Raw genomic sequence first — 14,056 nt, forward strand, 5'->3', positions numbered from 1 at the left:
TGGGTAGTGGTGGTGTGTGGTGGTGATGGGTGGAGGTGGTGGCGGCGGTTGGTGGTGACGATGGATGGTGGTGGCAGTGTGTAGTGGTTGATGGTAGGTGGTGGTGGTTGGTGGTGATGGTGGTAGTGGTGGTGGGTGGTTGATAGTGGTTAGTGGTTAGTGGTGGTGGTGGGTGGGGGTAATGGGTGGTGGTTAGTGGTGGTGATGGTTGGTGGTGGTGGTTGGTGGTGGTGGTTGTTGGCGGGTGATGGTGGGTGGTGGCGGGAGGCGGGTGGTGGTGAGTGGTGGTTGGTGGTGGTGGGTGATGGTTGGTGGTGGTGGTGGTGATGGGTGGAGGTGAGTGGTGGTAGGTGGTGGTGGGTGGAGGTGAGTGATGGTAGATGGTGGTGGTGGCGGTGCTGGTAGGTGCTGGTTGGGGTAGGTGGTGGTTGGGGAAGGTGGTGGTGGAGGTTGGTGGTAGTGTTAGGTAGTGGTGGTGTTGGGTGGTGGTTGGTGGTGGTTGGTGTGGTGGTGGTGGTGGAGGAGGTTGGTGGTGGTGATTGGTGTAGTTGGTGGTGGGTGGTAGTTGGTGGTTTTGGTAGTGGGTGGTTGGTGGTGGTGGTTAGAGGTGGTAGGTGGGTGGTGGTAGTGGTGGTGGTGGGTGGTGGTGGTTGGTGGTGGTGATAGGTGGTGGGTGGTGGTGGTTAGTGGTGGTGGTTGATTATGGTTGATGGTGGTGGTGGTTGTGGTGGTGGGTGATGGTGGAGGGTGGTGGTGGTGGTGGTGGGTGATGGTGGAGGGTGGTGGTGGTGGTGGTGGTGGTGGTGAAATGTCCCGTTCTTATTGATTAAAAACGTTCCATATTAATTGATTTCGTTGCGAGGTTTTGACTTCTATATGAGACGTTTTTCAAAGACTGCATTCATTTTTAAAACAAACCATAACCTTTATTTCATAGATAAAGGTTTTAAAAAGCTTTACGTAGATTATCAAATAATGATAATCTAAAATATCCTGTTTACACACGACCATTACATAATGGTTTACAATACAAATATGTTACAACAAAATAAGTTTCTTGAATGCAGTTTTTACACAATATCATACAAGCATGGACTCCAAATCTCGTCCTTATTTAAGTATGCGACAGCGGAAGCTCTTAATAATCACCTGAGAATAAACATGCTTAAAACGTCAACAAAAATGTTGGTGAGTTATAGGTTTAACCTATATATATCAAATCATAATAATAGACCACAAGATTTCATATTTCAATACACATCCCATACATAGAGATAAAAATCATTCATATGGTGAACACCTGGTAACCGACAATAACAAGATGCATATATAAGAATATCCCCATCATTCCGGGACACCCTTCGGATATGATATAAATTTCGAAGTACTAAAGCATCCGGTACTTTGGATGGGGTTTGTTAGGCCCAATAGATCTATCTTTAGGATTCGCGTCAATTAGGGTGTCTGTTCCCTAATTCTTAGATTACCAGACTTAATAAAAAAGGGCATATTCGATTTCGATAATTCAACCATAGAATGTAGTTTCACGTACTTGTGTCTATTTTGTAAATCATTTATAAAATCTGCATGTATTCTCATCCCAAAAATATTAGATTTTAAAAGTGGGACTATAACTCACTTTCACAGATTTTTACTTCGTCGGGAAGTAAGACTTGGCCACTGGTTGATTCACGAACCTATAACAATATATACATATATATCAAAGTATGTTCAAAATATATTTACAACACTTTTAATATATTTTGATGTTTTAAGTTTATTAAGTCAGCTGTCCTCGTTAGTAACCTATAACTAGTTGTCCACAGTTAGATATACAGAAATAAATCGATAAATATTATCTTGAATCAATCCACGACCCAGTGTATACGTATCTCAGTATTGATCACAACTCAAACTATACATATTTTGGAATCAACCTCAACCCTGTATAGCTAACTCCAACATTCACATATAGAGTGTCTATGGTTGTTCCGAAATATATATAGATGTGTCGACATGATAGGTCGAAACATTGTATACGTGTCTATGGTATCTCAAGATTACATAATATACAATACAAGTTGATTAAGTTATGGTTGGAATATATTTGTTACCAATTTTCACGTAGCTAAAATGAGAAAAATTATCCAATCTTGTTTTACCCATAACTTCTTCATTTTAAATCCGTTTTGAGTGAATCAAATTGCTATGGTTTCATATTGAACTATATTTTATGAATCTAAACAGAAAAAGTATAAGTTTATAGTCGGAAAAATAAGTTACAAGTCATTTTTGTAAAGGTAGTCATTTCAGTCGAAAGAACGACGTCTAGATGACCATTTTAGAAAACATACTTCCACTTTGAGTTTAATCATAATTTATGGATATAGTTTCATGTTCATAATAAAAATCATTTTCTCAGAATAACAACTTTTAAATCAAAGTTTATCATAGTTTTTAATTAGCTAACCCAAAACAGCCCGCGGTGTTACTACGACGGCGTAAATCCGGTTTTACGGTGTTTTTCGTGTTTCCAGGTTTTAAATCATTAAGTTAGCATATCATATAGATATAGAACATGTGTTTAGTTGATTTTAAAAGTCAAGTTAGAAGGATTAACTTTTGTTTGCGAACAAGTTTAGAATTAACTAAACTATGTTCTAGTGATTACAAGTTTAAACCTTCGAATAAGATAGCTTTATATGTATGAATCGAATGATGTTATGAACATCATTACTACCTTAAGTTCCTTGGATAAACCTACTGGAAAAGAGAAAAATGGATCTAGCTTCAACGGATCCTTGGATGGCTCGAAGTTCTTGAAGCAGAATCATGACACGAAAACAAGTTCAAGTAAGATCATCACTTGAAATAAGATTGTTATAGTTATAGAAATTGAACCAAAGTTTGAATATGATTATTACCTTGTATTAGAATGATAACCTACTGTAAGAAACAAAGATTTCTTGAGGTTGGATGATCACCTTACAAGATTGGAAGTGAGCTAGCAAACTTGAAAGTATTCTTGATTTTATGAAACTAGAACTTTTGGAATTTATGAAGAACACTTAGAACTTGAAGATAGAACTTGAGAGAGATCAATTAGATGAAGAAAATTGAAGAATGAAAGTGTTTGTAGGTGTTTTTGGTCGTTGGTGTATGGATTAGATATAAAGGATATGTAATTTTGTTTTCATGTAAATAAGTCATGAATGATTACTCATATTTTTGTAATTTTATGAGATATTTCATGCTAGTTGCCAAATTATGGTTCCCACATGTGTTAGGTGACTCACATGGGCTGCTAAGAGCTGATCATTGGAGTGTATATACCAATAGTACATACATCTAAAAGCTGTGTATTGTACGAGTACGAATACGGGTGCATACGAGTAGAATTGTTGATGAAACTGAACGAGGATGTAATTGTAAGCATTTTTGTTAAGTAGAAGTATTTTGATAAGTGTATTGAAGTCTTTCAAAAGTGTATAAATACATATTAAAACACTACATGTATATACATTTTAACTGAGTCGTTAAGTCATCGTTAGTCGTTACATGTAAGTGTTGTTTTGAAACCTTTAGGTTAACGATCTTGTTTAAATGTTGTTAACCCAATGTTTATAATATCAAATGAGATTTTAAATTATTATATTATCATGATATTATCATGTATGAATATCTCTTAATATGATATATATACATTAAATGTCTTTACAACGATAATCGTTACATATATGTCTCGTTTAAAAATCATTAAGTTAGTAGTCTTGTTTTTACATATGTAGTTCATTGTTAATATACTTTATGATATGTTTTCTTATCATAGTATCATGTTAACTATATATATATATATATATATCCATATATATGTCATCATATAGTTTTTACAAGTTTTAACGTTCGTGAATCACCGATCAACTTGGGTGGTCAATTGTCTATATGAAACATATTTCAATTAATCAAGTCTTAACAAGTTTGATTACTTAACATGTTGGAAACATTTAATCATGTAAATATCAATCTCAATTAATATATATAAACATGGAAAAGTTCGGGTCACTACAGTACCTACCCGTTAAATAAATTTCGTCCCGAAATTTTAAGCTGTTGAAGGTGTTGACGAATCTTCTGGAAATAGATGCGGGTATTTCTTCTTCATCTGATCTTCACGATCCCAGGTGAACTCGGGTCCTCTACGAGCATTCCATCGAACCTTAACAATTGGTATCTTGTTTTGCTTAAGTCTTTTAACCTCACGATCCATTATTTCGACGGGTTCTTCGATGAATTGAAGTTTTTCGTTGATTTGGATTTCATCTAACGGAATAGTGAGATCTTCTTTAGCAAAACATTTCTTTAAATTCGAAACGTGGAAAGTGTTATGTACAGCCGCGAGTTGTTGAGGTAACTCTAGTCGGTAAGCTACTGGTCCGACACGATCAATAATCTTGAATGGTCCAATATACCTTGGATTTAATTTCCCTCGTTTACCAAATCGAACAACGCCTTTCCAAGGTGCAACTTTAAGCATGACCATCTCTCCAATTTCAAATTCTATATATTTTCTTTTAATGTCAGCGTAGCTCTTTTGTCGACTTTGGGCGGTTTTCAACCGTTGTTGAATTTGGATGATCTTCTCGGTAGTTTCTTGTATAATCTCCGGACCCGTAATCTGTCTATCCCCCACTTCACTCCAACAAATCGGAGACCTGCACTTTCTACCATAAAGTGCTTCAAACGGCGCCATCTCAATGCTTGAATGGTAGCTGTTGTTGTAGGAAAATTCTGCTAACGGTAGATGTCGATCCCAACTGTTTCCGAAATCAATAACACATACTCGTAGCATGTCTTCAAGCGTTTGTATCGTACTTTCGCTCTGCCCATCAGTTTGTGGATGATAGGCAGTACTCATGTCTAGACGAGTTCCTAATGCTTGCTGTAATGTCTGCCAGAATCTTGAAATAAATCTACCATCCCTATCAGAGATAATAGAGATTGGTATTCCATGTCTGGAGATGACTTCCTTCAAATACAGTCGTGCTAACTTCTCCATCTTGTCATCTTCTCTTATTGGCAGGAAATGTGCTGATTTGGTGAGACGATCAACTATTATCCAAATAGTATCAAAACCACTTGCAGTCCTTGGCAATTTAGTGATGAAATCCATGGTAATGTTTTCCCATTTCCATTCCGGGATTTCGGGTTGTTGAATTAGACCTGATGGTTTCTGATGCTCAGCTTTAACCTTAGAACACGTCAAACATTCTCCTACGTATTTAGCAACATCGGCTTTCATACCCGGCCACCAAAAATGTTTCTTGAGATCCTTGTACATCTTCCCCGTTCCAGGATGTATTGAGTATCTGGTTTTATGAGCTTCTCTAAGTACCATTTCTCTCATATCTCCAAATTTTGGTACCCAAATCCTTTCAGCCCTATACCGGGTTCCGTCTTCCCGAATATTAAGATGCTTCTCCGATCCTTTGGGTATTTCATCCTTTAAATTTCCCTCTTTTAAAACTCCTTGTTGCGCCTCCTTTATTTGAGTAGTAATGTTATTATGAATCATTATATTCATAGATTTTACTCGAATGGGTTCTCTGTCCTTCCTGCTCAAGGCATCGGCTACCACATTTGCCTTCCCCGGGTGGTAACGAATCTCAAAGTCGTAATCATTCAATAATTCAATCCACCTACGCTGCCTCATATTCAGTTGTTTCTGATTAAATATGTGTTGAAGACTTTTGTGGTCGGTATATATAATACTTTTGACCCCATATAAGTAGTGCCTCCAAGTCTTTAATGCAAAAACAACCGCGCCTAATTCCAAATCATGCGTCGTATAATTTTGTTCGTGAATCTTCAATTGTCTAGACGCATAAGCAATCACCTTCGTTCGTTGCATTAATACACAACCGAGACCTTGCTTTGATGCGTCACAATAAATCACAAAATCATCATTCCCTTCAGGCAATGACAATATAGGTGCCGTAGTTAGCTTTTTCTTCAATAACTGAAACGCTTTCTCTTGTTCATCATTCCATTCAAATTTCTTCCCTTTATGCGTTAATGCAGTTAAGGGTTTTGCTATTCTGGAAAAGTCTTGGATGAACCTTCTGTAGTAACCAGCTAGTCCTAAAAACTGGCGTATGTGTTTCGGAGTTTTCGGGGTTTCCCACTTTTCAACAGTTTCTATCTTTGCCGGATCCACCTTAATACCTTCTTTGTTCACTATGTGACCGAGGAATTGAACTTCTTCCAACCAAAATGCACACTTTGAAAACTTAGCGTACAATTCTTCCTTCCTCAATACTTCTAACACCTTTCTCAAATGTTCACCGTGTTCTTGGTCATTCTTTGAGTAAATAAGTATGTCATCAATGAAAACAATGACAAACTTGTCAAGGTATGGTCCACACACTCGGTTCATAAGGTCCATGAACACAGCTGGTGCATTAGTTAAACCAAACGGCATGACCATAAACTCGTAATGACCGTAACGTGTTCTGAAAGCAGTCTTTGGAATATCATCTTCTTTCACCCGCATTTGATGATACCCGGAACGTAAGTCAATCTTTGAATAAACAGACGAGCCTTGTAGTTGATCAAATAAGTCGTCGATTCTCGGTAGTGGGTAGCGGTTCTTGATGGTAAGTTTGTTCAACTCTCGGTAGTCGATACACAACCTGAATGTACCATCTTTCTTCTTGACAAACAAAACAGGAGCTCCCCACGGTGATGTGCTTGGTCGAATGAAACCACGCTCTAAAAGTTCTTGTAATTGGCTTTGCAGTTCTTTCATCTCGCTGGGTGCGAGTCTGTAAGGAGCACGTGCTATTGGTGCAGCTCCTGGTACAAGATCTATTTGAAATTCAACGGATCGATGTGGGGGTAATCCCGGTAATTCTTTCGGAAATACATCGGGAAATTTTTTTGCAATGGGAACATCATTGATGCTCTTTTCTTCAGTTTGTACTTTCTCGACGTGTGCTAGAACATCATAGCAACCTTTTCTTATTAGTTTTTGTGCCTTCAAATTACTAATAAGATGTAGCTTCGTGTTGCCCTTTTCTCCGTACACCATTAAGGGTTTTCCTTTTTCTCGTATAATGCGAATTGCATTTTTGTAACAGACAATCTCTGCTTTCACTTCTTTTAACCAGTCCATACCGATTATCACATCAAAACTCCCTAACTCTACTGGTATCAAATCAATCTTAAATGTTTCGCTAACCAGTTTAATTTCTCGATTCCGACATATATTATCTGCTGAAATTAATTTACCATTTGCTAATTCGAGTAAAAATTTACTATCCAAAGGCGTCAATGGACAACTTAATTTAGCACAAAAATCTCTACTCATATAGCTTCTATCCGCACCCGAATCAAATAAAACGTAAGCAGATTTATTGTCAATAAGAAACGTACCCGTAACAAGCTCCGGGTCTTCCTGTGCCTCTGCCGCATTAATATTGAAAACTCTTCCGCGGCCTTGTCCATTCGTGTTCTCCTGGTTCGGGCAATTTCTAATAATGTGGCCCGGTTTTCCACATTTATAACAAACTACATTGGCATAACTTGCTCCGACACTACTTGCTCCGCCATTACTCGTTCCGACACCATTTGTTCCTTTCATTCTATTAACCCCTGGTCCGTAGACCTCACACTTCGCCGCGCTATGACCATTTCTTTTACACTTGTTGCAAAATTTGGTGCAGAACCCAGAGTGATACTTTTCACACCTTTGGCATAACTGCTTCTGATTGTTGTTGTTGTTGTTGCGATTATTATTGTTGTTGGGATGATTGTTGTAGTTGTTGTTGTTGTTGTTGTTGTTGTTGTTGTTGGGCCGTTTGTTGTAGTTGCGATTGATGTTGCGATTGTTGGGATAATTGTTGCGATTATTGTTGTAATTGCTGTTGTTGTTGTATTGGTGATTCTTATCACCGTTTTCCTCCCACTTTCTTTTGACTTGCTTCACATTGGCCTCTTCAGCAGTCTGTTCTTTAATTCTTTCTTCAATCTGGTTCACTAGTTTGTGAGCCATTCTACATGCCTGTTGTATAGAGGCGGGCTCGTGTGAACTTATATCTTCTTGGATTCTTTCCGGTAATCCTTTCACAAACGCGTCGATCTTCTCTTCCTCATCTCCGAATGCTCCCGGACACAATAGGCACAATTCTGTGAATCGTCTTTCGTACGTGGTAATATCAAATCCTTGGGTTCGTAACCCTCTAAGTTCTGTCTTGAGCTTATTGACCTCGGTTCTGGGACGGTACTTCTCGTTCATCAAGTGCTTGAATGCTGACCACGGTAGTGCGTACGCATCATCTTGTCCCACTTGCTCTAGATAGGTATTCCACCATGTTAACGCAGAACCTGTGAAGGTATGCGTAGCGTACTTTACTTTGTCCTCTTCAGTACTCTTACTTATGGCAAACACCGATTCGACCTTCTCGGTCCACCGTTTCAATCCGATCGGTCCTTCGGTTCCATCAAATTCCAAAGGTTTGCAGGCAGTGAATTCTTTGTAGGTGCATCCTACACGATTTCCTGTACTGCTAGATCCAAGGTTATTGTTGGTATGTAGCGCAGCCTGTACTGCGACTATGTTTGAAGCTAGAAAAGTACGTAATTCCTCTTCATTCATATTCACGGTGTGTCGAGTAGTCGGTGCCATTTCCTTCAAAATAGTTAAATGGAACAAGTTAATCATACAGAATATTAAGAGTAGTTAATAGTATTTCGTAGCATAATATGAACTCATTTATAAAAGCTTTTTCTTCATATTAGCGTTTTATAAGTTTAAATTCGGGTAGTACCTACCCGTTAAGTTCATACTTAGTAGCTAATATACAATTCAACTACTACAATTCTATATGAAAAACTGATTTATACAATATTTTACAAACTTACAATACCGCTTATTTTACATAAAGCATGAAATATAGCACACAATAACTTTGATACAAGATAGTTGTGAAGACAATTCTAGCTAGTACACAAGTCGTTCGGCAAAGGCAATAAAGACACGTAATTCATACGTCCAGAAACAAGTCATGCATTCTGGTTTTACTAGGACTACTTCCCATCCTTGGTCTTGTGCAACATAACCGTTATGGCCGTTGATAAGACAGCGTGTTGTAACGTCATCAAAGGGACGAGGGTTACGTAATGTCCAACAGTCCCGTAATAATCTAAAAACCTCATTTCTTACCCCAATTACCGACTCCGTCACTTGTGGAAACGTTTTGTTTAATAGTTGTAGCCCGATGTTCTTGTTCTCACTTTGGTGAGAAGCGAACATTACTAATCCGTAAGCATAACATGCTTCTTTATGTTGCATGTTAGCCGCTTTTTCTAAATCACGAAGTCCAATATTCGGATATATTGAGTCAAAATAATTTCTTAACCCGTTGCGTAAAATAGCATTTGGGTTCCCCGCAATATATGCGTCAAAGTAAACACATCGTAACTTATGGGTTTCCCAATGTGATATCCCCCATCTTTCAAACGAAAGTCTCTTATAAACCAAGACATTCTTGGAACGTTCTTCGAATGTCTTACAAACTGATCTCGCCTTAAATAGTTGTGCCGAAGAATTCTGGCCGACTCTAGACAAGATTTCATCAAACATGTCTCCGGGTAGGTCTCTTAAAATATTGGGTTGTCTATCCATTTTGTGTTTTTAAACTGTAAAATAGACAAGAGTTAGATTCATAAAAAAAATACTTATTAATACAAGCAATTTTTACATATGTCATAAAGCATAAACACACTATATTACATATATTACACCACACGAATACAACTATCTTATTCCGACTCGCTCGTTTCTTCTTCTTCGGTTTTGGTTCGTTTTGCCAAGTTTCTAGGGATATATGATGTTCCCCTAATACGAGCCGTAATTTTCCACATTGGTTTAGAAAAACCTGGTGGTTTAGAGGTTCCCGGGTCATTGTTACAACTTAAGGACTTCGGGGGTTGACGATACATATAAAGTTCATCGGGGTTGGAATTAGATTTCTCTATTCTTATGCCCTTTCCCTTATTATTTTCTTTTGCCTTTTTAAATTCAGTTGGGGTAATTTCTATAACATCATCGGAATTCTCGTCGGAATCCGATTCATCGGAGAATTGGTAATCCTCCCAATATTTTGCTTCCTTGGCGGAAACACCATTGACCATAATTAACCTTGGTAGGTTGGTTGAGGATTTTCTTTTACTTAACCGTTTTATTATTTCCCCCACCGGTTCTATTTCTTCATCCGGTTCCGATTCTTCTTCCGGTTCCGATTCTTCTTCCGGTTCCGACTCTTCTTCCGGTTCCGACTCTTCTTCCGGTTCCTCTTCGGGAACTTGTGAATCAGTCCACGAATCATTCCAATTTACATTTGACTCTTCATTATTATTAGGTGAGTCAATGGGACTTGTTCTAGAGGTAGACATCTATCACATAATATCAAACGCGTTAAGAGATTAATATATCACATAATATTCATATGTTAAAAATATATAGTTTCCAACAAAAATGTTAAGCAATCATTTTTAAAGAAAACACGGTCGAAGTCCAGACTCACTAATGCATCCTAACAAACTCGATAAGACACACTAATGCAAATTTTCTGGTTCTCTAAGACCAACGCTCGGATACCAACTGAAATGTCCCGTTCTTATTGATTAAAAACGTTCCATATTAATTGATTTCGTTGCGAGGTTTTGACCTCTATATGAGACGTTTTTCAAAGACTGCATTCATTTTTAAAACAAACCATAACCTTTATTTCATAGATAAAGGTTTTAAAAAGCTTTACGTAGATTATCAAATAATGATAATCTAAAATATCCTGTTTACACACGACCATTACATAATGGTTTACAATACAAATATGTTACAACAAAATAAGTTTCTTGAATGCAGTTTTTACACAATATCATACAAGCATGGACTCCAAATCTCGTCCTTATTTAAGTATGCGACAGCGGAAGCTCTTAATAATCACCTGAGAATAAACATGCTTAAAACGTCAACAAAAATGTTGGTGAGTTATAGGTTTAACCTATATATATCAAATCATAATAATAGACCACAAGATTTCATATTTCAATACACATCCCATACATAGAGATAAAAATCATTCATATGGTGAACACCTGGTAACCGACAATAACAAGATGCATATATAAGAATATCCCCATCATTCCGGGACACCCTTCGGATATGATATAAATTTCGAAGTACTAAAGCATCCGGTACTTTGGATGGAGTTTGTTAGGCCCAATAGATCTATCTTTAGGATTCGCGTCAATTAGGGTGTCTGTTCCCTAATTCTTAGATTACCAGACTTAATAAAAAAGGGCATATTCGATTTCGATAATTCAACCATAGAATGTAGTTTCACGTACTTGTGTCTATTTTGTAAATCATTTATAAAACCTGCATGTATTCTCATCCCAAAAATATTAGATTTTAAAAGTGGGACTATAACTCACTTTCACAGATTTTTACTTCGTCGGGAAGTAAGACTTGGCCACTGGTTGATTCACGAACCTATAACAATATATACATATATATCAAAGTATGTTCAAAATATATTTACAACACTTTTAATATATTTTGATGTTTTAAGTTTATTAAGTCAGCTGTCCTCGTTAGTAACCTATAACTAGTTGTCCACAGTTAGATATACAGAAATAAATCGATAAATATTATCTTGAATCAATCCACGACCCAGTGTATACGTATCTCAGTATTGATCACAACTCAAACTATACATATTTTGGAATCAACCTCAACCCTGTATAGCTAACTCCAACATTCACATATAGAGTGTCTATGGTTGTTCCGAAATATATATAGATGTGTCGACATGATAGGTCGAAACATTGTATACGTGTCTATGGTATCTCAAGATTACATAATATACAATACAAGTTGATTAAGTTATGGTTGGAATATATTTGTTACCAATTTTCACGTAGCTAAAATGAGAAAAATTATCCAATCTTGTTTTACCCATAACTTAATTCATTTTAATTGTCCAATGTTAGTAGTCCACAGTTAATAGTCTACAATTAGAAATTTATATATATATAATATTCGAATTAATTAATACGTATCGTGACCCATTGTATACATGTCTCAGACTCGATCACAACTCAAAGTATATATATTATTTTAGAATCAACCTTAACCCTGTATAGCTAACTCGAACATTACCGCATATAGAGTGTCTATGGTTATTCTAAATAATATATATAGATGACGTCGACATGATATGTCAAAACATTGTATATGTGTCCCGATTTATACGACGATATTTAAAGCGCATAAAGTAAATAAAAGAAATTAAATGACGATAAATAAAATTGCGATAAATAAAATGTAATCGGATAGCTAGGAACAGTTAGCTAGAAATAGTTAGCGTGGATTCTTAACAAATTTTTTTTCATAGTTAATTTGTTTGTTTCTAACAAATTTTATTTTGTCCAATGTTTTCTTCATGATGCCACTTGTTGGATTCTGATAAATCAAAATCCAAATATGAAATTAGATGAAAATGGTTATTCTGTGGTGAACGGATACGTATATCTGTGGATGTAAGTATAATAGTAAATGACTGTTGAATCAAATTAGAAGAATGTACAGTGTAACTTATTAATGTGAAATCTAAATATTCCTCGGGTATTACCTACCCGTTAAAATATTTTCACCATTAACAGTTTGTACTAAAAGAATTTTTAATTATAATCTTTACGAAAACATATATACATATATATTTTCTTCAGATGTAATCATGGATTTAATGAGTTAATATGATATTAAACTCATCTGGTTTACCGTTAGAACTAGAATACATAATCTCTAAAACATTAGAGATTGTATAATCGTCATGCAGAACGAAGATAAATGATGTAGAATGATTCGTAGAACGATGATTAAGTTCGAGGTATGTATTGTGATGTTGAGACGTGTGATGTTGAAACTTGGGTTGTTGGTGGTACTGGTGTTGATGTTGGTGGTACTGTTGGTGCCGGTGGTGTTGTTGAAGCTGGTAAGTTTTGCACCATATTCTCCAAATTGATTACTCGAACGCGAAGTGTGTTGACTTCTTCCATTATTCCGGTATGATTGTCGGTCGGAACGAGCGGATGAATAAGATTTAGAATTGTGGATAGAATATAATCGTGACGAGCTACCCTGGAAATGAGGCTGAAAATGGTGTTTCGGATAGGTTCGCCGGTAAATGCTTCAGATTCTTTGCTAAGAGAGAAATGTGGTGGATGAAAGGGATCACCTTCTTCTTGTCTCCAATGATTAAGTCGACTACGAACCCATCCCCAATTCATTCAGAATTGGTGATGGCTGATTGGTTGATTCATTCCGAGGATGCTGCTTTCGGAGTTTAGGTGAACATCCATGTCGGAATAGCTGTCGAATTCCGAAGAACTTGAACTAGTGGCGAGTTCCATTTCGTACGATTGAGTAAAGGTTTTTTTTCGGTATGCAATAATTTTTGGCTATCGGATGGTATTCTAATTACATAGAACATCTATATATATATATAGAACAAAAGATTTCGTAGATTACAGAGGAATTTACGGAATATGTCAGGCAAAGTTTACAGTAACAGATACGCTAAGATATGAATTAGCAGATATGCTAAGATATGAATTTTGTCTATACACTATCATGCAATCAATGCATTAGGATGTGTCTTAGACTTAAGATGATAAGCAAGTAATTTTTGACACGAAATGATAAGCAAAACTTTTGACATGCAGACACAGTCGAAGTCCAGGCTCACTAATGCATCTAATCAACTATCAGTTGGACACACTAGCGTGGATTCTTAACAATTTTTTTCATAGTTAATTTGTTTGTTTCTAATAAATTTTATTTTGTACAATGTTTTCTTCATTATGCCACTTGTTGGATTCTGATAAATCAAAATCCAAATATGAAATTGGATGAAAATGGTTATTCTGTGGTGAACGAATACGTATATCTGTGGATGTAAGTAGAATAGTAAATGACTGTTGAATCAAATTA

Source organism: Rutidosis leptorrhynchoides, chromosome 2, assembly GCF_046630445.1.
Source record: "Rutidosis leptorrhynchoides isolate AG116_Rl617_1_P2 chromosome 2, CSIRO_AGI_Rlap_v1, whole genome shotgun sequence".
Lineage (NCBI taxonomy): Eukaryota > Viridiplantae > Streptophyta > Magnoliopsida > Asterales > Asteraceae > Rutidosis > Rutidosis leptorrhynchoides.